The following is a 27,187-nucleotide window of genomic DNA, read 5'->3' on the forward strand; positions in this document are numbered from 1 at the left end:
ACAGAAACCCACAGTGTGGGGGAGGGGCAAAGGCACAAAAAGGCTTCTCTCCTGCTGGGAGTCCAGTTGGGGTCTGGGGGGGGATGAACGGGGACACCGTGGCAGAAGCCTCAACCTTAGCCACAACCCTGAGGGGGCGGAGAGCGCAGGGCCAGATTGGAAACAGATGGGGCCACCGTGCCAGGCCCGAGACACCCGATCCCGAGCGGGGGGGGGGGGGGGGGGGGGGAGGAGAAGGGGCGTCCCCACCCAGGCAGCCAATCCTGGCCGGCGCTGCTGCCCGGAGCGGGTTTGAAAACTCCAAGGGAGAGGCCGGGAACGCCGAGCCCCAGCAGGTCCTGGGAGCTGGCGGGGAAGCGTCAGGGAGGGGTAGGGACCCTGACAGAGACCCAAGGGCAGCCGCCGGTGCGAGGAGGGAGGCGTTCCCCCCATCTGATCCCATCTCTGGCGAATTGGGATCAGTTCCACCATTAGTGCTCTGGACGACTCCCATAGCCTACGTGTACTGAGATCTTAGTATATTCCAAGCCCTGTGACGGCTCACATCACCCCGCCATCAATCAGCCCCATTAACCAAAGGGGTTAGGGAGGAATAGAGAGAGATTACCAAGGTCAGGAAGAACAGCGATTCGAACCAATGTTTGGGTCCAGAGGCTAAGCGTCCTTACCCACAATGCTACAGAGGCCTGGAGCCAGAAAATGACAAATCACTATAAATTTAAAGCCCAGGAGGAAACGGCAGTGCTGGAGACAGACAGGCCCCAGCATCTAGAAGTGGGACAAAGAACATGGGCTTTGATGGGCGGCACCCAGGCAGCTGCTTGAGCCCCGAGGCACCCCAGATAGGGACAGGGACGACTCACTTCCCAAGGTGGTCCATCCACGCCCTGCTATGGCTGCCTTGGCATGTCCACCCCCCATCTCTCCCCAGCACCAAATGCACCCTCCCCTGGGTGATCTGCCCTTTCCAGTCCGGCGCCTCAGTCCCTCGCTTTGCAAAATAGAGCATATAATCCCACCTCCCCTGGCACTGGGGAGGCGTGCACTGGGGTCCTCAAAGCACCGAGCACAGAGTAAGTGCTCTGTGAATGTCCGCGTGCAGACTCTCTACCTGCCCCTTCTACATGGAGCACACAGTAGGTGCTGCTAAACACGAGATGCTCCAACATCTCCCCTCCCACACACAGCCCTAACCCTGGGAGGCCCACAGTTGGTGCTTCATGGAGGTGGGACCCCTGGCGCCACAGCACCATGTGGCAAGCACACAGGAGGTGCTCTGGGTCAACGTGGAGGTGAAACTGACAGAACCTCCCCCAGCATGGCAGGACACACAGTGGGGCCCTCAGAAAACGCCCCCAGAAGCATAGTAGGTGCTTTGCAGGGTGATGCCCAGGCAAAGGGCTCGTGCAGAATTGCTATGAAGATGAACAAACCGGGGGAAGAGGGGACGCATGGGGTGGGATGCAGTGTTAAAAGGGAGGGTCAGGGCTTCCCTGGTGGCGCAGTGGTTGGGAGTCCGCCTGCTGATGCGGGGGACACGGGTTTGTGCCCCGGTCCGGGAGGATCCCACATGCTGTGGAGCGCTGGGCCCGTGAGCCATGGCTGCTGGGCCTGCGTGTCCGGAGCCTGTGCTCCGCAGCGGGGGAGGCCACAGCAGTGAGAGGCCCGCGTACAGAAGAAAAAAAAAAAAAACAAAAAAACGGAGGGTCAGGGAGTGGGGAGGTGACATGAGTAAGACCTGAAGGAAGTATGGATGTTTCCGAGGAGTGATCCAGGCAGTGGGCACAGCATGTGCAAAGGCCTTGGGGCAGGACTGTGACAGGCACGGTGAAGGACAGCAAAGAGGCCCGTGTGGCTGGAGCAGAGTGGAGGAGGGGAGGGCAGGGAAGGGACAGGGGGAGGTCTTGCAGGGCCTTAGTCTACCCTGAGGGAGGTGGGAGCCCTGGAGGGCAGTGGGCAGAGGAGGACAGACTGGGGGTGGGGGGAGCCGGGGTACCAGGGCAGAGGTGACTGCACAGGTTCAGGCAAGCAATGAGGGAACTGATCAGGTGGAGGCAGAGAAGAGGGGCGTGCGGGAAGCATGTACATTCTGGATAGATTATGAAGGCAGAGGCAAGGAAATTTTCTAAAGGACTGGCTGTAGGGTGCAAGTTAAAGAGGGGACTCAAGATGAGCACCTTGACAACTCTGGCCTGAGCCCCTTGAAGGTTAGGGCTGCCACCTCCAGGAAGCCCTCCCTGACTGCTTTGCCCACCCAGTGCCCCCGAGGGCTGACCCCGGGAGCCCACAAACGTTCAGTTGCTACGTCCTCTGTATACACCCAGGAGGCAGCTGTCCTTGGGATGGAGCATGGGGCTAGATCACGTCAGCTCCTGCAGCTGGGACATTTGGGGGGATAATTTTTTTCAAAATAACTTTTCTTCTAATTATAAAATAGGCGTGTGCAGCAGAAAATTGGGGAAAATCAGCATAAAGAAGAAAATAAAAATGGCCCACAATCCACCCCTCTCCTGGAGAGAATCTGTTAGCATGTGGTCATTTTCATTCATTCTTTCCAGAAACACTTATCGAGCACCTACTGTGTGCCGGCCCACTAAAGACACAGCAGCGGAATGACAAGCACCACACACGCGCCCCCCCTCCCCCGCCTTATCCCAGGGCTCAAGATAAGCAGGAGAGACAGACATCCACAGAGAAACAAACATTGTCAATAACATAAGGCTGGAAGTACTGAGAGGCATGAAAAAGAAAATAAAATGACCTGTAAGGCTCTAGAAGCGTGGAGGGGTCCGGGGGGACCTCTCAGAACACCTGGATGAATTGAGCGCATCAGACAGACAAACTCCTAGGGGAACAGAGTTTCAAGCAGGAGGAACAGCAAGTACAAAGGCCAAGGCTGACTGCCTCCTTCCAGTCTGTCTCCAATGTGTTTAAATGGGTACACAGAGATCACCAGTATGCAACCATTTGCCAGGGTCCAGCCCACAGAGTTTACTGGGACCTCACTTGATCTGTAGCATAAACAGCAGAGAGACATGTCCTCAGATGAAGCTGTGACCCATCGTTTACAAGCAAAGGGTCATTCCATTGGGATGGTCACAAGCCTTTGAAACCTTCCCTGATATGGCAGCCCCAGGTAAAACGGCACCCTGGACACCCTGGGCAGGACGCCCCACTCCCAATCCCTTCCCTGACTTCACATTTGGGGCCAAAATTCCCGAAAATTTCATTTAGGAGCAACCACCAAACTCCACACCCTTGGTTTTGGGAGCAAGAGAGAAACTGGTTGGGCAGCTTCCTCCTTTCTCGGGCTCCAGGGCTCCCAGGCCCCAGGTTGCCCAACGGGGCCCCTCCCCACCCAGCTCAGCATTCATGCCCCGGAGCAGCAAGCATGTGCGGACCAGCCCAGTGCCTGCCCCGCCCAGACTCACATCTCGGCCCTGGCGCCGTGTCTGCCTGCTGGCCACACCGCAGCAGGCACATAGCCCACCACAGGCACGCACCACCTCTTCATCTGCCTTTTTCACCTTCTGGTTCCCCCAGGCCCGGCTACCATCCTCTCCTTCTGGACAAATCCAGGACGCTTTCAGGTGCAGCTGGATCCAGCAAACCTGCTCTTCCATCTATCCTCCCCTGCTCAGCTGATGGCAGCTCCATCCTTACAGAGGCTCAGCCTAGAAGCTGGGGGCTGACCCTGACTTCTCTTCTTCCTTCATGCTGCGCCAGTCTGGAAATACTCTCAAGTTTCCCTCCTAAATTTTTCCTGAGTTTCTTCATCTCTCTCCAGATGCCCTTCCCACCCTGTCCAGCCCCCATTAGTGCCCAGCTGGATCAGTACAGTCACCTCTGCCCTGGTCCCCCAGCTCTGGCCTTTACTCCCCACAATCTGTCCTCCCCAGAGCAGCAAGAGGGTGCCTGTGAGGACCTGAGTCAGCTCCCATCCCTCCTCTGCCCACAGTCCTCCAGGGCCCCCACCTCCTTCCAGGTAAAAGCCCAAGTCCTCCCCACTGCCCAAAAGGCCCTGCATGACCTGCCCCGTCCCCTCCCTGCCCTCCCCTCCTCCCTCTCTCCCCCTCGCTCACTCTGCTCCAGACACACAGGCCTCCTGGCTGTTCCTCCAACTCCCCAGGCATGGTCCTGCCCCAGGGCCTTTGCACATGCTGGTTCCCCTGTGCCTGGAACATCTTTCCCTCACATTTTCATGGCTGTTTCCTTCTCGCCATTCAGGTCTCCCTCAAACATTGCCTCCTCAGAGAAGCTGATCACCCCGGCTCAGGTACCACCTCCATCAGCCTTTATCACACATCCTTTCTCTAGCTTTTTTTCCTTTTTAGCACTTATTTTCATCTGAAATTACCTATTTCTTGTTTGCTGTCTAGATCTGTGATGTCCAATAAGGAACCACTAGCTGCATGTGACTAAATTAAAATGAAATAAAGTTAAAAAACAAAATTCAAAATCCAGTTCCTCGGTCACACATGCTGTGTTTCCGGTGTGGCTCGTGGCCACAGTATTGGCACAGACATCGCATATTTCTATCAGCGTAGAAAGTTCTGTGGACAGCTCTGATGGAGGAGGTGGGAGCCCGGAGGGCAGGGCCAGGTCGGTTTCGGCCATTGCTGGTCCTAGGGCCTGGTGTACAGTAGGTACTCAATAAATGCTTTCTAAATGAATGAAAGAGGGACTTTCCTGGTGGTCCAGTGATTAAGACTCCATGCTCCCAAAGCAGGGGGCCTGGGTTCGATCCCTGGTCAGGGAACTAGATCCCGCATGCCGCAACTAAAGATCCTGCGTGCTGCAACTAAAGATCCTGCGTGCCGTAACTAAGACCCAGCAGAGCCCAATAAATAAATAAATATTATAAATAAATAAATGAAAGAACAAACTAATGGCTAAGAGGCCTTGTGAAGTCTGGTGGGGCTGATCTGCAGGACAGGGCAGAGGTTGGCAGGCACCATCTGTAGCCACAAGTCCACAAAGCTGGGAATTGAACCTGGGTCGTCCGTCCCAGGCACCCTCTGGGGGCTGCTGCTCTGGCCCCAAGGGCAGAAATATGTAAAAAGCTGCTCCAAGCACAGCCAGGCTCCGCTCTGCTGCCAGGCGCCAACGTGCTGACTCAGCCAGAGGCAGGGGGCGGAGGGGTAGTGCCCTTGCCAGGCACGGTCCCTCCAGGCTGGGCCCCCCCCCAAGCCCCCCATCTCCCACCTTGGACCAGCTGTGGCCGCTTTAATGGATCTGGCCGCATTCTCTCTGTAAATGCCTCTGCGTTCGCCAGGTCCCCAGTGAGGACATGTGTGGCATTCCACCCAAATCCTCCCCGCCTTGTTCCCTTAACCCTCATTAAATCTTTCATTCAACTGGCTCACAGCAGTTCCCTTAAACTAATTTACTTTAGAAACTAACTCTATAATGCAAGGCTCTAACTGCGGAGCCTTGAAAGTGACCAGAAAAATTATTACAATGAAACTATGTAGCGAATCCTTCCATTTTCCCTGGATACCGTTGCTAAGGCCAGCAGCCCAATGGGGTTTGGTTATAGAGAGATTGGCAGGTGTTGGTTTTAAAAAATCACCCTGCACGGGACTGACACTTTCCCCTTGATTTGTTATGGACCAAAAGCGGAGTTGCTGCTGGTCCGTGTAGCTCTGTGCTGTCGGATGCCTCCTCCACAGGTCACCCCAAAACAACCTCATCCTGGGGGCAGGTCCCCCACTTTAGAATTCATGGCCCAGAGGAGGCAGGAGGCCTAGGTTCTCTTCCCAGCTCTGTCCCCAGGGGGCTATGTGGCCCTGAGCAAGTCCGTGCCCTTCTCAGGGCCTCTGTGTCCCCATCTGTGCAGAGGATGATTGGGTTTTCAGTGCCTGGGGCTGATTTTTGTGGGTTCAAGGCCTTTGAAGATCAGGGAAACTGAGGCACTGGCCAGAGAGGTCCCCAGGACATGGCTTCATGCAGCTCCTGACTGACTTCCCTTGTGAGGGTGGGATCCAGTCTTGGTCAGCATGTGACCTTGAAACCTCAGCATGTGCCAGGCGCTATCCTGAGTTTTGGGGACGCAGCAGGAACCAGGACAGACAACCTCCCAGGGCTTCTCTTCTAGGGAGGGAGAGTGACAGATGGCGTAGCCATGCAAAGATAGGGGTGGGGAGGGAATTCTGAGCAGAGGACACAGCACATGCAAAGGTCCTGTGGTGGGAATGAACACACTAAGTTCTAGGGAAAGAGAGGGAGATGGGATTAGAGGGGTGAGGTGGGGGGATGTCATTTGAGGAATGCACACATTGAGGCATGAGCAATTATCACGCTTCAGTAACGATTCTTTCACACACACACCTGCATTTATAGAGCACCTGCTGTATACCAGGCTCCAGGCTGAGCACTAGGGACACAGGATGACCCAGGCAGCTTTGGCCTGGCGTCAGGAAGTTCATAGGCTGTAGGGGAGGCAGATGGGGTCTCTGGCAGTTAAAAACCAAATGTGAGATGGGGAATGCATCTGGCATGGGGGTGGGGCAGGCTTCTGGTAGGTGGTGATATCTAAGATGTGAAAGAAAAGGGGAACTGGGAGAGGAAATCTAAGTGGCACTGGACTGAATGGAAGAAGTGGGAATAGGAACCTTGGGCCAAGTCCCATCCCATAGGTGAGAAGCCTGAGGGACCGGGGGCTGCTGAGGGGGATGGGACAGCAGAGCTAGGTTCCCTGCTTGGCCCAGACTTGTTGTGTGAGCTCAGTTGCAGGCACAACCTCTCTGGGCAGCTCCCCAAGCTCTCAAGTCCTGGGTGACCAGGGGGAAGGTGACATCTTTGGACAGGGGTTGGGACCTGTACCCAACCCCTCCTCTCCCAAGACCTCAGAACGCTTGACCTAGTATGGGAGGGACTTCCTTGGTTGTGCAGTGGTTAAGAATCCTCCTGCCAATGCAGGGGACACGGGTTCGATCCCTGGTCCAGGAAGATCCCACATGCCACGGAGCAACGAAGCCTGTGCGCCACAACTACTGAGCCTGCGCTCTAGAGCCCGCGAGCTACAACTACTGAGCCCACGTGCCACAACTACTGAAGCCTGTGCACCTAGAACCCGTGCTGCACAATAAGAGAAACCACGGCACTGAGAAGCCCGCGCACCACAACGAAGAGTAGCTCCCGTTTGCCACAACTAGAGAAAGTCTGCACACAGCAACGAAGACCCAATGCAGCAAAAATAAATAAAATAAAATAAAATAAATTCATAAAAAAAAAGACCTAGTATGGGGGAAAGTGCTCCAAACCAAGCTGGGCACACAGTAGGTGCTCAACGAGCACACTAGCTCCTATTCCTGGCTCTTCCCACTGGCCAGGCCTCCATGAAGCTGCTCACTGAATCATCTCAAAGATTGGTGTTATTATTCTCCCCATTTTTCAGTTGGGAAAACTGAGGCCCAGAGGTTGGGTCCATATTCTCACCACTAGAACAGAACTAGGACTTGAACCCAAGCTGGGTTCTCAACTTCTCTCCCCACGCCACTCATTCAGGCCTTGGCTTCCTCTCCTCCTGCCTGACTGGAGGTCAGCCACTCCTGGAGTTTGTGGCATCACGAACCTAGCCCGTCTGTGATTTTGCAGCCCACACGTGGGTGCCTCGTGGAAGCACAAGGATGGACCACTCGTTCCCAGATGTATCAGTTATTATGATCAATTATTAATTATTCCCCGGCAGCGGCCCCCAGCAAGCCATGCTCATTTGGGAGCCATGATGGAGGAGGTACAGGTCTGGGTGAAGACAGTGGTTTGGGCTCAGCAACTGTCCCGGGAGATGTCACCTCCAGGCCTTTGCATTCTCTGTTCCTCTGCTGGGAACACTCTTCCCCCTGAAACCCACATGGCTCCCTCCCTCACCACCTCTGTTCAAGTGTCATTTCTGCAGTGAGGTCTTCTGGAATGCCCTCTTTAAAAGTTTGCCTCCCACTCTGGGCCCTCCCCAGTCCCCTTCTCTAAATTTTTTTTCCCCCTAAAGCAACATACCACTCTCTGACATTTGATTTTTTTTCCCCCCTGTGCTTTGTTTATTCTCAAGCTCCCCAGCTGGAGTGCTAGCTGCAAGAGGGCAGGAGATTTGTTCTTTCAAATTTCTCCTGTTGAGGCCAGGAAGCAGCTGGCACACAGCAGATGCAAACCTTTGTGGAATGGAGAGTCCCTCTTATCTGCCCCTAGAAGCAACCTCTGTTGCTGGTTTGTGTCAGTCTTTGCATATCTTTCCCAAGCAGCTACAGACCAAAGGTAACACCAGAATACAGAATGTTTTTCTTTTTCTTCCGTGAAATTGTATCATCTTGTCTGTATCATTTCCCAACCTGTGCTCTTTCACAAGACACTGTATCTACAGTGTGCATACACATCCCTAGACTCTTTCCACCTGCTGTGTATAATCTTCCATTACAAGGCTGTGCCCAGTTATTACAATCCCCTGTTGATGGACACTTAGGTTGGTTCCATCTTATTTCTCACTCTCGACCAATGCCTGTGAATCTTTGCGTCCACGCCTCCCACATCTCAATGCAGAGAGATGGGCAGCTGAGGTGTCTGCACCTTCCCTCTGGGCCTGCTAACATCACCTCTCAGAACTTATCTGAAAGACACATCCCCATGAAATGACATCTGTAGAAAGTCCTCATGGCAAAAGACTTGAAGCAACCGAAGTGCTCAACTACAGGGGATTGGTTAAACATATAACAGTGCAAGGGACCAACTAATGCCACAAAAGATTAGTATCTTTTAATATTATGAGACCAGTATTGCAGTTGTGAAAAGGAGAGAGCCAGATGTATAATTATGAAATTACTTTTAAGATACATTTTTAAGGGGGGGGGAACCCCAAGGTACAGAACAGATGCTACCATTTGGTTAAACAAAGGAATACAAATCTACCTGCCTACCTAATGTTCACCGAAGATGTCTAGATAACTGCGCTGTCCAAAATGGTGGCCACAAGCCACCACGTGGCTATTTACATTTAAATGCAATAAAACGGAATGAAATTTAAAAGTTGAGTCCTCATTTGCACTAGCCACATTTCCAATGCTCAACAGCACACGTGGCCAGAGGCTACTTTATTAGGAAGCATCAGCAGAGAGTATTTCTAACATTGCACAAAAGTTCTGCTGGACAGCGCTGATATAGAGCAGGGGCCAGCAAGCTACAACCCATGGACCAAATCTGGCCCACTGGCTGTTTGTGTCAATAAAGCTTTATTGGCACACGGCCACAGCCATTCATTCACGTATTGTCTCTGGCTGTTTTCATGCTACAATGGTGGCATTGAATAGCACTGACAGAGACCACCCACCTCACAGCAGGGCTGAAAAGATTTACTGTCTGGCCCTTTACAGAAAAAGTCCACCAAACCCTGTCCTAGCAGGACGCTGGTGTTGCTTCTGAGGAAGGAGTGGGGAAGGGGACTGAGGATATGAAGGGAATGGTGGTAGAGAGGCTCTCCCCTGTGTATTCTTCTGTACATCCTCAGTTGTGTCTTACATATATGCGTTATCTGGCCAGAAAAAAAAAATTAAAAATAAAAGATGTTGCAAAGTGGTAATGCTAATTCATTCTCCCGCTGATGACGCCCAGGGGTCCCCCTCCCATTTCCACTCTGGATATCATCAAGCTTCAGGCATTTTTGCCAAGCAAACGGGCAAGAAATGGATCTTGTTTTAATTTGCATCTTCTGGGCAAGAGATGGGGAATCTTTAAATATAGGATAAATGCTTGTCTACTCATCCATCAGTCCCCAGACTCTGAAAAGCCAGGGACCCCATCCATCTCAGTCGCTGTAGCATCTCAGCACCCGTGTGGGACCAGGCAAACAGCTGGTGCCCAATAAATGCATGTCAAGTGGATGAATGAGGGCCTGAGGGAACTGGGCCCAGGGCTGGGGCTGCATTACAAGGTCTGGGATCCTTGGGGGCAGCAGCGGGCATCGAATGCCAAGCCGAGCTTCTCTGAGGCAGGCTTACCAATGGACCTGGGGCCGGCCTGGCTCCCGAGCAGCCCCTTGGGCAGGAGCCTGGGGACATCCTTCCTAGGGACCATTCTCAGCAGAGAGGGTGTGGGCAGGGTGGGGGGAACCTCCGGCTCCAGGCGGGAGAGAGATTATATATTCATCAGAATCTTTAACAAAAGCCGCACGGCTGCCTGTCAGCTAGGCTCTGGCTTTTATGGTAATCGGGGATGAATTACCCACAATGCCCAGCCAAGCGCAAGTGGTTCTTGGCCCAGATCCTAAACTAATTTTTATATGTTCGTGTGTATATAATTTCGTTCACTCCCTCCTGTCCCACTTCCATCATTTGTGGGAGCATCGGGGAAGGGGCAGGGGCAGAGGGAACCCTGGGTATAAAGCAGAGGGTGCTCATCCAGACCCCCACCTCCCGCCCTTGGGCCCGCCTGGCACCAGGCCCTGGGCCCAGAGCGCGTGGAAGTGGGAGGTGAGTGCCAAGCTGGAGCCAAGGGGAGCCTGGAAACCACCAAGAACTAAAGCCGGCAGCCCCAGGGGTGGAAAACACACAGAGGAGAAGGGAGAGGAGCAAGGTGGGGAGGATGTGTGGGCCCATGGGTGCTGTGCCACGTGCTGTATGGCCTGGGGCAAATGCCTTAACCTCTCTGGGCTTCAGCCTCCTGGTCTGTGAACCAGGCCTCCTCTGTATCTTGAACTGGAAGTTCAGTGAATCTCAGAATTTCTGCCCCAAGAGCACCAGTGGAGCTTGGAGCTGGCAAAGGCCCAGCCCCACCTAAACCCAAACGTGTAACTGGCTGTGTTCTAAGTACTCTGTACGTATTAACTCATTTCATTCCCTTCCGTTACCATCCCCATTATACAGATGGGGAAACTGAGGCTGAGAAAAGGATGTGCCTTGGTCAGGGGCCGCTGGCTTGCTTGTAGCATGGGACACTGGCCCCAGATCACACCCACAGGCTAACTTAGGAGCCACCAGATCCAGGAGGTCCCCTCCAACACCTGCAGAGAGAACCACTCCCTTTGCCTTCTGGAAACCTTGGCGGGTGTCCTGTAACACGGGGGTCCCCATGCCTGTCCCTCCCATCCTTGCAGATGCTCAGCCCAGAGATCTAGGAGTTATCCTTGATGCCTTTCAAGCCCACCCTGCACCCACTGCTTGGCCAATCCACTGGCTCTTCCAAAAAAAAATCTCTCCAGCATCCACCCACTTCTCCCCCTTCTCTGTCTCCATCTGGTCCAGCCCCATCATCGCTCACCTGGACAAGTGCAGTCGCCCCCACCCTGTTCCCCAGCTCCTGCAGTGGCAAAAGGGCACCTGTGAGCACCTGAGTCAGGCCCCGTCCCTCCTCTGCCCACAGTCCTCCAGGGCTCCCACCTCCCTGAGAGCAAAAAACCAAGTCCTCCCCTCAGCCCACAAGGTCCTGCACGACCTGCCCTCCTCCCCTCCCTGCCCTCACCTCCTCCCTCTCTCCCCGTCGCTCACTCTGCTCCAGACACACAGGCCTCCACACACCAGGCATGGTCCTGTCCCTGGGCCTTTGCACGGCTCTCCCCCCAGCACCCCCACCCCAGGAACACCTTTCCTCCACATCGCCACATAATTCACTCTCTCACCTCCTGCTGGTCTTTACTGAAAAGTCACCTCCTCAGAGAGGCCTACCTTGATTCCATAACTAAAATAGTCCCTCCTTATCACCTACCCCTTTCCCTGGCTTCATTTTTCTTACAGGCATGCTATAGCTCCTTAAATATTTAACCTATTTATTTGTGTATTGTTCTTCTCCCTGCTATGCTTCACAAGGACAGGACTTTTTCTTGTCTTCTTCACCACTTTATTCCCAGCACCTGGGTCAGGGCCCAGCATACAGGAGGTGCTCAATAAATATCCACTGATGAATCTCTAGACGCTCCCCAGCAGGATCCTGGACCCAGAGGAGGCACTGTGATTATTTTCTCAACACTTAGAAGCTTTTCTTGGGGCCTAAAATAAAATTTTAGATCTGAAACCATGGGAGGTTTCTGCTACTGGTCTGGTGGGAGCCGCCAAAGAATAAAAACATTCCTATCCTACTAAACTGTTAAGCGGAAGCCTGTGCTCACTTGCTGGTGGCTGGAATGGAGATTACAGACACTCTGTAGGGTGACCAGGTGAGATCCAGCGAATTCTAAAACGTGCATTCCACATAGAACCTCTTACTCGTGCTTGAAGCCTGTGTGTGAAAAGCACTGCAGCTCATCTCACAGGAAAGTGAGAGAGAGAGATGGGTGGGCATGATGGTCAGGAAGGGGCTGGACAAGCCAGTGGCATAGTACACAGCCCAGAAAAAGGAGACGAAGGCTCTGTACATACTGAGTCTGTTTGTGAAAAAGCACGGCACGGAAGAGTTGGGTGTAGGATGTGTGGGAAAGGAGAGAGGAGACCAACAGACCTAGAGGTACTAATGCTGAAATAAGAAGAAGAATACTTGCTAATATTTTAAGATCATGTATTATTTGCTAGACACATATCTCACCTAATTCTCTCCATTGTACAGAAGACAAAATTGAGCCTCAGAGAGGTCAGGCCACTTACCCAAAGTCACACAGCTTGGAGGTGGCAAAGAGGGGATATGAGCACAGGTCACCTGGGCCCAGAGCCTGACCTAGGATGAGGTGAACAAAGCTTGCTAGCAGTCGAGCTCAACACGTGGTAGACAGTACGTGCCCAATGCCATGGAGATGCCCAAGGGCAAAGGGAGCAGAGGAAGGACTGCTCAGGGGGAAACGGTGAGAGTTACTGAGCAGTCGGTCGGATGTTTGCTGGGGAGAAGGGAGGAGGGCTTGAGCAATCAATGCAAACATTGGAAACCGGGCATCAGGGAGTGAGGTGGCTGGCTCGGAAGAGAACAACTGGCTGCCAATCTCATTTCCTCCTGTGACAGGGATGGGCAGGGCTGGCCGGAACCCACAGCTGGCATGAAGCCAGGGCCAGCAGGGACCTCCTGACCTGTCACCTGTGATGTATTCATCAAGAGCAAGGGGAAAGTCATAACCATCCAGGGTGGGTGGCAGGAGGGAGTGTGCGTGGGCCCTTTTGGTGGGGGGAGGGGAGAGCCTGGCCCAAGGTCAATGTGGTCCCTGGCAAACCTTTCCTCTGCTCTGCCTCAGTTGGACCAACTCACCATTCAACCTGTGTTTACAGAGAACCATATGGTATGAGGTCCAAGACCATGAGTTTGATGTGAGTTTGGTCCCAGGCTCTGCTCCTTGCTTACTCAATGACCTGAAGTAAGTCGTCTCCCTTCTATGAACCTCAGTTTCCCCATCTGTAAAATGGAGTCATCACTCCCTGGCTTGGGACAAGTCACAGGCTTTAGATTCAGAGCAACCCGAGTCTGAACTGTGGCTTAACCTCCTAGATGAGTGGCCTCGGGCAAGCAGTTTAAGCAATCTGGGTCTGCTTTTCTTTCTCTTTAACAAGGAGTTAAAGGATCCTTGTCTGAGCCCCTGGATCAAGCCATGCCTGAAGCTGGTCTATTCTAACATCAGTCTTCTCAGTTACAAGAGCCAATCAATCCACCTGCTTTTTTAAAAAAAAAAACTAAAGTCAGTTGATTTGGGTTTCTCCTCCTTTCAAGCTGCATGCCCACTGTGCAACTGAGGATAGAGCTTCATTAGTAGCATGGCAAGAAGCTGAGGATAACCATCAAGGTTATCCCTGCGCAACAGTCAACCTGCTGAGGGACTTCAAACAGACTCAAACCTCTGGGTCTCAGATCTTTCAGAACGCAGATGCTGGCAAGCAACATCCACACGGCATCATCCAGATCTGGGACTGAGGGCAGCGCCTGCTTCCTTTGCACCTACCTCGTGCCCACTGACCGGCTGCCTATTATGGACCCATTGGTCTAACATCTACCATGATCCATTCAGTGAGCACCTACTATGAGCTGGGCCCCATGAAAGACACAAGATTTAACCACTTCACCTTGAAGGCTCACAGTGACTTTGCATGGGAATCCTTGCCCATGCTGTTCCCTCTGCCTGGAACACCATTCCCTCCTCTCTCTGCCCAAGTAACTCCTACTCAACCACCACATCTCAGATCAGCTGCCACCCCCTCCAGGAAGCCTTCTTTGACCTCCCCTCCCATTGTTCACTCTCAGAGCCTTGCATCCTCTCTCCCTCTTTCTCATCTCAGTTCCAGAGCTGACGATTTCTGTATTTCATTGAGTTTAAGCTGCGTAATTATATTACGCGTCAGTAAGAAAGAAAAAATGCTGCCAATTAAACTGGACATGACTTCCTTATCACACAGAATTATCATTTGACAGCAACTGAAAGAGCTTTTTTAGACTTCTTTGGACGTACACTTTGATCACCTTTCTCTCCTGAACATAAATGCAAAGTGTAAGTAAAATATATGGTTCAAGTTTTTCTAAACCACCTCTGTGTTCCAAGCCCACCTCTTCTGAATTGCTTTTCACCCCAGTGCTGCTGACTTGGGGCTTTGCACGTGGCACCGGTCCCTGTGCGGCCAGGCCCCAGGCACCTAGCATTTCCCATGGGTGGCTGCCCCAAGATTTCCCTCCAAGCCTCTGACACCCGCACTAAGGGATCCACGGAAGGTACTGATAATGCATGGAAGGCTCCCACCCACCCTCGTGTGGCCCAAGTACTGTGGTTCTGTCAACTAACATTTTGGGGGCTGCAGTGGTCAAGACAGGAATAACCAATCTGCCTAAAACTACCTGGCGCACAGCAGGAGCTCAAAACATATTACTGGGATGACGAGCAAATAGCTGAGTCTGATTTCACAGTAAATGAGAGTTCAGAGAGGTTGGGCAAAAGCCATGAAGTCACACAGCAAAGTAAGAGGTAAGGGCAGATTCAAATCCAGGATCCCTGGCTTTGTCCCGGTCTGCCTGCCAACAGCACTTACAATGTATTTTTCTAAAATAGGGCAGGGCGGGGACCCCAGCCAACATCTTGACTAAGAGAACTCAACCTCACAGGAGCCTTTAAATACACGGCGTAAAAAAAAAAAAGATACAAATGAACTTATTTATAAAACAGAAACAGACTTACAGGTATCGAAAACAAACTTACGGAGTGGCATGGACTTATATACACTACCAAATGTAAAATAGATAGCTAGTGGGAAGCAGCCGCATAGCACAGGGAGATCAGCTCCGTGCTTTGTGACCACCTAGAGGGGTGGGATAGGGAGGGTGGGAGGGAGACGCAAGAGGGAAGAGATATGGGGATATATGTATACATACAGCTGATTCACTTTGTTATATGGCACAAACTAACACACCATTGTAAAGCAATTATACTCCAATAAAGATATTAAAAAAAAAAAAAAGAACAAACTTATGGTTACCAAGGGGGAGACGTGGGGGGGAGGGATAAATCAGACCTTGGGATGAACATACACATACTACTATATATAAGATAGATAACCAAAAAGGACCTACTGTATAGCACCGGGAACTCTACTCAATATTCTGTAATACCCTATATGAGAAAAGAATCTGAAAAAGAATAAATACATGTACAACGGAATCACTTTGCTGTACACCTGAAACTAACACAACATTGTAAATCAACTCTACTCCAATAAAATTTTAAATAAACAAATAAATAAAGAGGGTCAATCTATACATAAATTAGGAGGAAGTGACACATGTGAAGTGCTTAGAGAGCAAGCTGCACCCCAGCCAGGCCACCCCAGCCGCTGTGCAACATCTAGCTGTGTGACACTGGGCAAATGGCTCAACCTCTCTGGGCCTCAGTTTCTCCACCCACCAAATGGGTATAAGAGTCCCTGCCTCACAGAGCTACCATGAAGATTAAACCTATGAAAAGTCTGCCTTCAAACTCTATCCCAAATCTTCCCACTTCTCCCCATCTTCTGTCTCCACCTGTTCCACCCCACCGTCCTGCCTGGACCAGTACAGTCTCCTCTGCCCTGTGCCCCCCACTCCCACCGTCTAGCCTCCCTGCAGCAGCCAAAGGGCTCCTGTGAGTGTCTGAGTCAGGTACCCACCTCCCTCCTCTGGGTAAAAGCCCAAGTCCTCCCTGCCTGTGCTCTTACACGACCTGCCCCCACCCCTGTCCCCTCCCTGCCCTCCCCTCCTCTCTCTCTCCCCCTCACTCACTCTGCTCCAGACACACTGGCCTCCTCGATGTTCCTCCAACACTCCAGGCACGGTGCTGCCTTTGCACAGGCTGTGCCCTCTGCCCAGAACATTCTCCCCCGACACAGCCACTTGGCTTCCTCCCTCACCTCCATCAGGGTTTTACTCAAATTGTCAACTCCTCAATAAAAAGCCGTCCCTACAACCCCATTTAAAATGATGGCCCTGGGACTCCCCTGGTGGTCCAGTGGTTAAGACTTCGCCTTCCAATGCAGGGGGTACAGGTTCGATTCCTGGTCAGGGAGCTAAGATCCCACATGCCTCACGGCCAAAAAAAAAACCCAAAACATAAAACAGAAGCAGTATTGTAACAAATTCAATAGAGACTTTAAAACATGGACCACATAAATAAAAATTAAAAATAAAATGACGGCCCTGGGACTTCCCTGGCGATCCAGTGGTTAATAATCCGCACTCCCACTGCAGGGGGCGTGGGTTCGATCTCTGGTCAGGCAACTAAGATCCCGCATGCTTCACGGTGCAGCAAAAAAAATAAAGAAAAAGAAACTTAAAATAAACATCAATTAAAAAAATAAAGATCAATTTTAAAACTTAAAAAGTTAAATAACATAAACGACAGCCTTCATCCCTCCACTCACGTACCCCTTTTTCTCTTTTACTGTGTTCTCTTATCACCACCTGACATGACACATAGTTTGCTTATTACCTCTTCCTGATCAGAACGTGAGCCCCACAAAGGCATACACTTCTTCTTCCCCGCTGGGCCCCAGCAGAGACCCAGCACACAGTAGGTGCCCGGATGACAAGGCACAGAAGTGGGGAGGCGGCAGCCACAGCTGAACCAGCCACCGGTCCTCCAGGGCTGGCTGGCGGAGGAAGCAAATCCACGCCTCCTCCGGGGGGCCCTTCCTGTCCCCATTTCTGAGCTATCCCTAGACTCTGCCCTCTGCCCCCTTTCCTGAGCCTCCAGCCAACACCTGCTGAGAAAACGCAGGAAGCAGGGGCGGCCTCCGTGGTGCCTGTGGCCTGGGATGGGCATGTTCCTCCGGGCAGTTTAATCCCTGCCCCGCTGGAAGGGAGGCCCCAGAGGTTGAGCCAGGACCTCCAAGCCAAACAAACAGACCGACTCGAGAAGCATCCACCTCCCTGATCCCGCTGCCAGGAAGAGGTGCCACTCTGGAAGGTGCCTGATAACTATTTAGGGAATAGACGTATTATTTAGGGGCGCCGTGTCACCCTCACCCTCAGCCCAGCAGTAAGGCTTCACCCTTGCTAACTCATCGGATCCTCCCAAGGACCCTGGGAGGGTGGGGTCATCATTTTCCCTGTTTTACAGATGGGGACACTGAGGCCGGGAGGTGAAATCACAGCAGACGAGGAATAGAGCTGGGACTTGAACCCAAGCCATCTGGTCCTAGAGTCTGCTTCTTAACCACTAGTCTACATGGTCTCAATGAATACAAGTATAAAACACGGCAGGAAAACATCTGCAACACCTACGGACCATTTGCTGTGTCCTTGGCCTCATGGGGGAGGGGGAAACAGCGAGTGTACCTTATCCCTCAGCCACCTTCCAACAATCTGGTAACACGCCCCGTTCTAAAGATGAGGAAAACTGAGTCCCCGAGGGAGGTAGTGATTTCCTGAAGGTTCCCAGAAGCGGCAGTGCCCAGACCTGGCACCAAATTCACTCCATCCTTCCCTGGGATGGGTAATGCAGGCTGTTTCAGAGGTGGCCCGAGTGCTATAACGAGGTCGGCTCACATCTCAAGAACACCCACTGTGTGCTGGCCCGAGTGAAAAACCATCAGGGGTCTTATTTCCAGGTGGGTATACTGAGGCTCAGAGAACTTCAGCCATGTGCCTGGGTCCCGAGATGTCCCTATTTCACAGACCGGTGAACCGAGGCTCAGAGAAGTTGCTCCATGTGCCTGAGGCCACACAGCCAGCAAGAGGCAGCCCTGGGACTCGGACCCAGGGCTTCCTGACCAGACTTGGAACTGTGGGCTGGCGTGAGCCTGCAGTGGAAGCTCTCAGCTCTGCAAACCAGACACCCCTTGGCCGCGATGGAGGGTCAGGATCCACGGGGACACACAGTGTGAAACCCCAAATGACAAGTGTCGGCATGGAAACAGCCTGTGGGTGGCTGGGCTTCTTCAGGCGTAAAAATGGGGGGGGGGAACACCTAACACCAACTGTATTTTTAAAAATCCCACAGCAATAAAGAGGCTGGACCGTCAGCACGGCATCACGTCCGTGGGCAGGCAGAAGCCCCAGAACGCAGGGACACAGCTATTTTAAAGGGGCTATTTCTGGAGGCCGAGGTGAGAACACGGGGGCGGGAGGAAGGATCAGGAGCAGCCGCTGGGCGGCCCGAACTGGCCGACTGCAGGGGGAGGGGGGAGAGGCGAGTGAAAAGGGAGAACTCGGGAGCCACCTGCTTGGTTGGTGCCAATGCAGGCGCTGCCACGAGCCAGCTGGAGGACCTCAGGCGTCTCAGAGCCTCATCTCTTGCCCTGTGAACGGAGATCTGTGGGTGCAAAACATGCACGGGGCCCTACTGTGCACAGGCGCTGCTGTGGACATAGCAGAGGAGACGGCCGAAAAGGAGGTGGATGACAAGTAAAAGGCATAAGACATGGAGATGGCGACAGCGATTCCAGTAAAAGCAGAGCAGGAGAGGGGAAGATGGTGGCCAGGAAGAGAGGCGGATTTGCAAATAACACTCTTATAAATCGTTTCGCAAGTAATAACTTTGCAAATCTTCATAGGGTGGTCAGGGGAAGCCTCACTTAAAAATGAGCAGAGACCCGAAGAGAGAAGGAAGAAAAGCACTGTGTCTTGAGGCTCACTTACTGCCGCTATTAGGATCAAGTTGGGCGGCGGATGCCAAAAAACTCACAAGAGAGGCACCTTCACATAAAAGAAGCTCCCAGGTCGTCCTTTCAGGGCTATTTTGCCCACCCCATAATCATCAGGGTCCAGGCTCCTTCCATCTCTTTGATCCCCCATTCTTATCCCTGATACCTGCCTCATGGTCCAAAATGCCTGCTTGGGTGCCTACCATCACCTCCGTATTCCAGCTGGGGGTGGGGAGAAGGAAGCATGTGCTACCTCCCTTTGAAGGCATTTCCAGGAAATTCTGTTCATTTAACCCACTGGTCAGAACTGAATCATATAGCACAGACAGCTGCAAGGTACAATGGGAATTTTTTTTTTTTCCACCAGGTGGCTATGTGCCTAGATAAGTCAAAGGGTTCAATTGCTGTGGAGGAGAAAGACGGGATATTGGTAGACCCCACCAAAAACACGTAGCCCGATGGGGTTAGGTCTTACTTTCAAACCAGTGTATCTGAGAGACTTTGGCCTGCATAGAGAAGACAGATGTTATCAGGGCCAGCCCCCTGCCTCCATGCCAGGATGCTTTTCATTCATTCATCCCAGGCTCCACCTCCCCAAATACCCCAAGGTCAGAAACTGGCCGCAGCCCAAGTTCAGGCTCTGTGTTTCCAGGGGCCCCTCGGAAGGCAGGACCCCACCTATGGTCTGTGCTCGCTAAGCACCTGGGCCCAAGGCACCAGGCATCTCCCATCCCACCTTGCGCCTGCCTGGTGAGGATGCCCAGCCAATTCATCTCCTTCTCCTCGGTAAACAACTGTCAGGGAAAATAAATAGTTTTTAATAGGCTCATTAATTGAATTCAGGGAGAAATAACCTTCTCCCCAGGCTGTTGAGAAGGAATACTCAAGACACACACAAGAAAGTCCTAGCACCCTGGTCCGAAGGTGGAGACCCCCAAACGGTTCTAGCCATGTTCAGCCACATGAACTCAACCAGCAAGGGCGCCATCCCCCTCCCCGGCTTCTTCCAGCCTTCTCAAGGTTGGAAGTCTCCGGTGGGTGCTAACTGGGCTTTAACGCCTCAGTAGCCCTTGGCCTCCGCTCTAAGCCTGTGGCGGTAGCAGGATGATTTAATGTCAATTTTTTTTTCTTTTTTTTTTTTTGGCTCTCATCACATTTATTTCAAAGGTTCTGCCTTCTTATGTCAAGGACATACCAGGTTGCCCATTCATGAGAGTAAGACAAATTTTTCTCCTTTAAGTTTTCAAAGAGAATGGGTTTCAAGACAACTACCAAGTCACTAGGAGGACCAGGTAGATGGGGCAAAAGGCACACGTCAAAGTGAGTGACTGAAATTCGGGTGATGTCGGGGAGAGCACTGGATGCGGAGTCCAGAGGCCTCGATGCAGCCCACAGGGTGACTGAGGCACAGAACTAGAAGGTCAGAACTGACCCCCTGCACCTGTCGAGGGCTCTGGCCACACAGGTGTGACTCAGTTTCCCCACCGCGGCTCAGGTGGTCCTGGGGCAGGCCTCCTGCCAGCCTGCTCTTAGCACTGCAGCAGGAGACTCGACACCCCTGGGAGAAGCCAGACTTGGGCCCTGCTGCTCCCAGGACCCCCAAACCCTTTGTCCCCCAAAGCTCTGTATGCAGGTCCCCCAATTTGCCCCCAGAAGGCATTCATCATCATGCTGTATTGTATGAGGTTTAGCCAGTTCCATCTTTGCCATGCCCGCACTTTCCAAGCACACTCGGCGCAGATCTTTCTAATCATTCAAGAGACAGTCTTTGCTCCCATTTTAGACAAGGAGACTGAGGCCCAGGGTCATGCTGTGCGTGAGGCCAAGATTCAAACGTGGGTTATTCAGATGTCCAATTCAATCCCTCAAAGAAAGCCTGGCCCATTCCTGGGGGCTCCTCAGTGACTTTTCTACCTATCTGGCCGGATGCACACGGTGTCAAATGAACATCAGGGCTACTTGAGTCTTAAAAATCCCCTGGCCCAGTTACTATGCCCTTTGGGGGTTCCCTGCTCCTTTGGGCTTCTCACCTCCTCCCCAGGAGACAAGAAACCTCATGGACTGTTTCAGGGTTCCCTGACCCCGTGACACCTGTCCTCAGGGCCCCTGGCTCTCAGCAGCCAATCATCATGGCTTCTGCGCCAAACAGCTCAGACATGCAGAGACTCATGAGGGCAGGCAAGTGGCCGAGGTCACACAGCACCTCCACTGGGGACTTGGTCTCCTAGCCTCCCCGCCCAGGGCAGTGGGAACTGAGTCAGGGCGTTTCAGCCGCCTGATGTGGGGCTTTCCCAGCCACCATGACCCACCTAATCTGGACAATTAGACACGCTGGGTCTAGTGCAGGAGGGCAGTGGCTCTCCAAAACCACGGTGGCTGGTCTGGGGAGGGGGAGCCAGGTGGAGCTCCCATCCTGAAAAGGGGGGCAGACAGACCGCAAAACAGCAACTGAGGAAGTAAAATAAAAAGAGTGCCGGGGAACACTGGCTGGATAGGGTTGGCCTGGCCAGAAACGGAGCTCCTGGCGGAGGAAACAGCAAGGACAAAGGCCTGGAGGTGGGAGAAGAAGGAAGGTCAAGGTGGTTGGTACAGAATGAGTGAGGAGGGAGTGGATGGAGAAGCCAGCAGGGGACTGGCTGGCAAGCAGGGTTTGGGTGTGCCAACCAGAGAGGCAAAGCAACTTCACTGAAGTCACACAGCTTGTAAGAGGCAAAAACGTATCTCACATCCAGACCAGCCGACATGTCCCTCCTTCTGCGACCAGCCTTCTGGCTCCATAATTGCTATGTGCTCCAGCTGGGCAAAATGAAACCGCAGAGCCTCCTTGTGCAAAGATTATTAAGAATTTCAGGGCTTCCCTGGTGGCGCAGTGGTTGAGAATCTGCCTGCTAATGCGGGGGACATGGGTTCGAGCCCTGGTCTGGGAGGATCCCACATGCCGCAGAGCAACTGGGCCCGTGAGCCACAACTACTGAGCCTGCGCGTCTGGAGCCTGTGCTACACAACAAGAGAGGCCGCGATGGCGAGAGGCCCGCGCACCGCGATGAAGAGTGGCCCCCACTTGCCACAACTAGAGAAAGCCCTCGCACAGAAACGAAGACCCAACACAGAAAAAATAAATTAATAAAAACTCCTACCCCCAACATCTTCTTTAAAAAAAAAAAAAAGAATTTCAAGAAAGCAAGAGCAAATCATTCAACCAAGTAAAGACCCCCTGAACCTCCACAAGCACAGAAATGCCACCTCAGTTCGCCTGTGGGCACATAGGCAGCCCCAGGAAAAGGCTCCAGCGTGCCAGTTTCTCATCCTCACTCCGTGCCTCAGTTTCCCCATCTGCCAGGTGAGGCGACAGCTGCCACCTCTCAGGGCTGTTCTAAGGATGAAAGGAGAAAATTTGAGTGAAGCCGGAGCCCAGGGCCAGACACGCAGTGTAGGCTCCATGACGGGGACTTCATGCCTGTTTGGGTTATTTCTCCTCCGTTGCAGTTGTTTGGGAAATTGTGGGTGTGGAGCTCCATCCACATCTCCCCCAGCGGTTCATGAAGATGGGGGATGGGAGAGCACAGTCATTTAGTCCCTGCTTGTGTACCCTGGGTGCCAGGTCCCATATCAACGTGACAGCATTTAACTCCCAATGACACAGCAGGCAAGATGTATTCCCATTTCATGGATGAGAAAAGCGAGGCTGGGGGCAGGGAATAAGGGGTCACCTCACACAACCGGGTAGGGCCTGTACCAGGATTCGAACTTAGTGCTCTGGCCTCCAAAGGCCAGGTGGGAGAAAAGGGGAAAGACCTGCCCGCAGCAGCCCCTCCATCTCCCAGATCCAGCACTGTCACCAGAAACCCCAGCCGTTCGTGCTTCTAGAATCCATACGTCAGGCGCAACCACCCGCTTGTGATAATCAACTGGGCCGTGGGGCCGGGACAGGTGGGCAGCGGGAACCCGTTAGCAATCTCGGCGTTTGAGTCCAGCAAGACGGTGCAAGGCACGGGAGGCGGACGTTCATGGACAAGCCAATGGCCCGGCCACCTGATTTCTCTCACCACTGGGGTCTGGAGCACAAATCAGGTTTTCTAAGGCTCAGCATTACTGACATTTAGAACCTGATCATTCTCTGTGGGGGGCCATCCTGGGCGCTGCGGGATGCTAAGCGGCATCCCTGACCCCACCTGCTCGATGCCAGGAGAGCCCCCAGTCGTGATGACCACAGATGTCTCCAGACATCGCCCTGTGTCCCCTGGAGGAGCGAAATCGCCCCTCGTTGAGAACCACTGTAATGAACTCTACTGATAACGCAGGTGACCCGGTGCCCCAGCCCCGAGAGCCAACAGGTATTTCCGGAAAAGACAAGAGGCGAGGAACGGGTCCCGCAGACAGAAGATAAGTCACAGCCCTGCCCCGTGGGACGAGCTGGCTTCCTTCTGTGTAGCATTTAAGTTTATCATTATGACCAATATTAATATAATCAGAGCCAACGTTTATCGAGCGCAGCTGCTGGCCCAGGCCCTGTTCTCCGCCCTCCCTGTGAATAATCACGCCGCTGCCTCCAAATAACTCCTCAATGTGGCTGTGATTCTTCGATCCATTTTACAGCCCGGGAAACTGAGGCTTGGGGACGGCAAGTGAGCTGTCGAGTCCACACAACTGGCAAACGGAGGTGTTGTAAGGAGAAGAACGATCAAAGAATGGAAAAATAGGGTAATTTCATGTAAAAACATATCTAGATTTCTGGTTTATCTTGGAAAACCAAGCAGATCTGGCTGTGGAGCCATTCAGGGCTGCCCGTCTGGTGCCCACCAACCCTTGGCATGACCTGCCCAGCCCTGATGCGCACTGGGGTTTGAGAATGACATTTCTGCCATGTCTTTTTTTCTTTTTTTAATTTTTAGTGGAGTATAGTTGCTTTACAATGTTGTGTTCGTTTCTACTGTACAGCAAAGTGAATCAGCTATACACATACATATGTCCCCTCTTTTCTGGATTTCCTTCCCATTCAGGTCACCGCAGAGCACTGAGTAGAGTTCCCTGTGCTATACAGTAGGTTCTCATTAGTTATCTATTTTATACACAGTATCAATAGTGTATATATGTCAATCCCAATCTCCCAATTCATCCCAGGCCTCCCTTTCCCCCTTGGTATCCAAACGTTTGTTCTGCCATGTTACCCTCTCTGGACTGGTGTGAAGACATCCAGCCCACCCTTCTAGTATGAGGCCCAGCCGGGTGGGCGGGCAGGCAGGCAGGCATGGCTGTGTGGCTTTAGGCAAGTTGCTCTCCCTCTCTGGGCCTCGGCATGACAGTTGTTCCAAGAGGTGTTTCCCCAACTCCCAGGTCTCCACTAGCAATGATCTTTGCACCCAAGCTCTGGGGGCTTTCAGCAAACTCTAGCTGCACGTGTGGAAACTGCAATGTGAATTCCTCAGTGTCGGGACCCCATGTGGTCACCCACCTCTTGCTTCTGCTTCCCTCACCTCCTGCCACACAGCTGAAGATGCTCCACCTCCCAGCTTTGCACCCGCTGTTCCCAATACCTGTTCAACTCAGAAAGGTCCCCCTGATGCCCACCCCCAGACAAAATAGTGGCCTGGTGACCTGTCGGGGGCCATGGGATTTCCAGTCTCTGCAGAGCCCTACTGCAGCCGATATTTTTTCTTGCTTAGCTTATTTATGTATTCAGCCTCTCCCAACAGACTGCAGGGTCCAGGGGATGGAGGACCGAGCCTGCCTTGTTTACTGCTGTATCCCCAGAATTCGACTTTCATTTGCTTTTATTTACAAAAAGAAAGAAAGGAAAAGAATGTACAAAGCGCTTTCTGTCTACCTGGCATGTATTTGTTCATGAGTAAAGCAACACCAAAGCACCCATTTTACAGATGAGGAAACTGAGGCGCACGGCCGCTACATAACTAGTCCAAGGCTCCACAGCTGGTCTACATAAATAGTCTGAGGCCCCACAGCTGGTGAGCAGCAGAGCTGGGATTTGAACCCAGAGTCTGGCTCTTGAGTTCTCTGGCCGCCGGTATTCAACAAATACTGACTGACTGAATGAATGAATTGGCAAATGAATGAATGAAGGCTCACACACCAAGCTTATAAACTGACTGCTTTCCTGAGCACCTCTCAGCAGGGCCCGAGGCAAAGCTGAGCCCACACGGCCCTGAATTGTCCCGGACCTCCCCCCAGGCACTCACTCAGATCCACCATAGCTCTGGAAGTCGGGGGGCCACTGTCTGAGGTCTCAGGAGTGCGGGAGCCACCTGCCCTCTCCGCCTGCCTTGTCTGGCTTCCCATGGCTCAGATCCTGCCAGGCCCTGGCCCGGTCCTGCTGCAGAAGTGGGGCGGCCTTGATTAGGCAGCCAGTGACGGGGAACGCCCCAGTTTGCAGTGGCTGAGTCATCCTAATGTTTCTCCCATGCTAGACCCCGTGAGGGTCTGAGGGTTGGGGGGTGCTGCTGGGGAGCCCCCACCGGGCAGGTCTGGCTATGGATCAACACATCACTTTACACGCATTAACTCATTTAATCCTCCCAACAAAGCTATGAGGTGGATAGCATTACTCTCCATTTTACAGATGTGACCATGGAAGCACAGAGAGGTTGAGCAACTTGCCCCAGGTCACACAGCCAGCGAGAGGCAGAGCCGGGATTTGAAACCAAGCAACCTCGGACCAGCGTCCATACTCTTACCCTCTGAGGAAGGCAGCTGGGAGCCCCGGAGTCTCCACAGTGACTCGCACCCAGCAGGTGAACCGTCATCAAAGCTACTTCTTTGACAATGGGGCAGAGCCCCAGCTCCTTCCCAGGGGTTAAGACTTCAGGTTCTGGCAGCCACTAGTCCTGGGTAAGATTTCCTGTTCTGTCACTTGTGGACTGTGTGACCTCAGGCCAGTGAAGACCTCTCTCTGTGCCTCAGTTTCCCTGTCTGCAAAATGGGGTTCCGAGCATGCTCCTAAGGTGCTTACTCAGCGTAGGACCTGGCACGGGCACCAACTCCAAATAAGTCAGAGCAGCTATTATTATCCCCCGACATCCCCTCATTTGCTGATCACAGGGTTAATTATAAGTGGCATTAAATTATACACACACAGACGCATCGACCTCCCTTCCCCAGAACCCCTGAATTTCCACCAACACTCAATTACCCACACGACAGCACGACAATAGAGCATCTTCCCGGCCCCACTCCACCTGGCCTGCCTCCATCCGAGGGTCCCAGGCCTCTGGCACTGAGGATGTGACACCATTTGGGGGCCGGGCGTCATAAGACAGATGCAGCCAGCAACCGATGACACGTCCAAGAGCTGAGGGAGGCGCTTTACCTACAGCATCTCCTGTCCAGGCTTGCCATGAAGCAGGCTGTGATTGCTCTGATCTTAGAGATGAAGGAGCACAGAGAGGTCAACCAACCAGCCCAAGTATGCACAGTAGGGTGGGTGCTGGAAATCAGCGCCCCCCTCCAAGCCAGAGGCATAACTTCATTTTCCAAGTGAGAAGGCTCCCACACAGAGAGGTTTAAGGGCAGAGGCGATGCCACACAGAGAGGGAGAGAGGAAGGAGAGAACCAGGAAACAAAAAAATCGGGATTTTCAGTTTCCCTAGGAGGAGACGCCTGGCCTTCCTACAGGGGACTAATGTAATAGCAAAGAGTTCAAAAAACAAACCGAAAAAAACTCAAAAGCCGCAGGGACCATCCAGGGAGTTCTGGAGAAAATCTGCTTCAAAAAAAGGGTATCTATGGGAGCGGGGTCACTGTGACCCAGAAACCCAAGCTCCAAGCCCCAGATCAGGGTGGAATCCATGGGAATGAATATGGGGATCTCCGGGGAAAGAAACCTCGGTGTGTTTTCAGGTCTGGAATCCTTTTGGCCTCCGCAGGACTGGGAGGGCGCCTCGATTCCGAGAACAGGAGAGGGATTCCACGGCCAGCCCGGGATTCCACGGCCAGCCCGGAATAGCACCAACCCCCAGGTCCAGCCTGGCCAGACCCGGGGGAGGGGCAGCGGTATCGGCAGCTCCTCAGAGGAGGGGAGAGAGAAGAGAGACAAAAATAAAGCAACACGAAAGTCGGGGCCTGTCCGTGAGTCACTCCCACCCGCCTGTTAATTTTCGCCTTTGCAGAAGTGTAAGCCAATTGATTTTTTTCATGCTCCCCACACACAACACCCCGCCCCCCGCCCCCCGACAACGCTTCTG

General features: G+C 52.8%; 1 protein-coding gene across 7 annotated transcripts in view; it reads right to left on the minus strand.

Annotated features, from left to right (window-relative positions):
• Positions 1-27,187, minus strand: part of PTPRS (protein tyrosine phosphatase receptor type S) — a 161,244-nt gene that overhangs the window by 71,949 nt on the left and 62,108 nt on the right. The window lies entirely within an intron of this gene.

The sequence above is a fragment of the Monodon monoceros genome, unplaced genomic scaffold (assembly GCF_005190385.1).
Source record: "Monodon monoceros isolate NGI ecotype Baffin Bay Population unplaced genomic scaffold, NGI_Narwhal_1 Super_Scaffold_12, whole genome shotgun sequence".
NCBI classification, from domain to species: Eukaryota; Metazoa; Chordata; class Mammalia; order Artiodactyla; family Monodontidae; genus Monodon; species Monodon monoceros.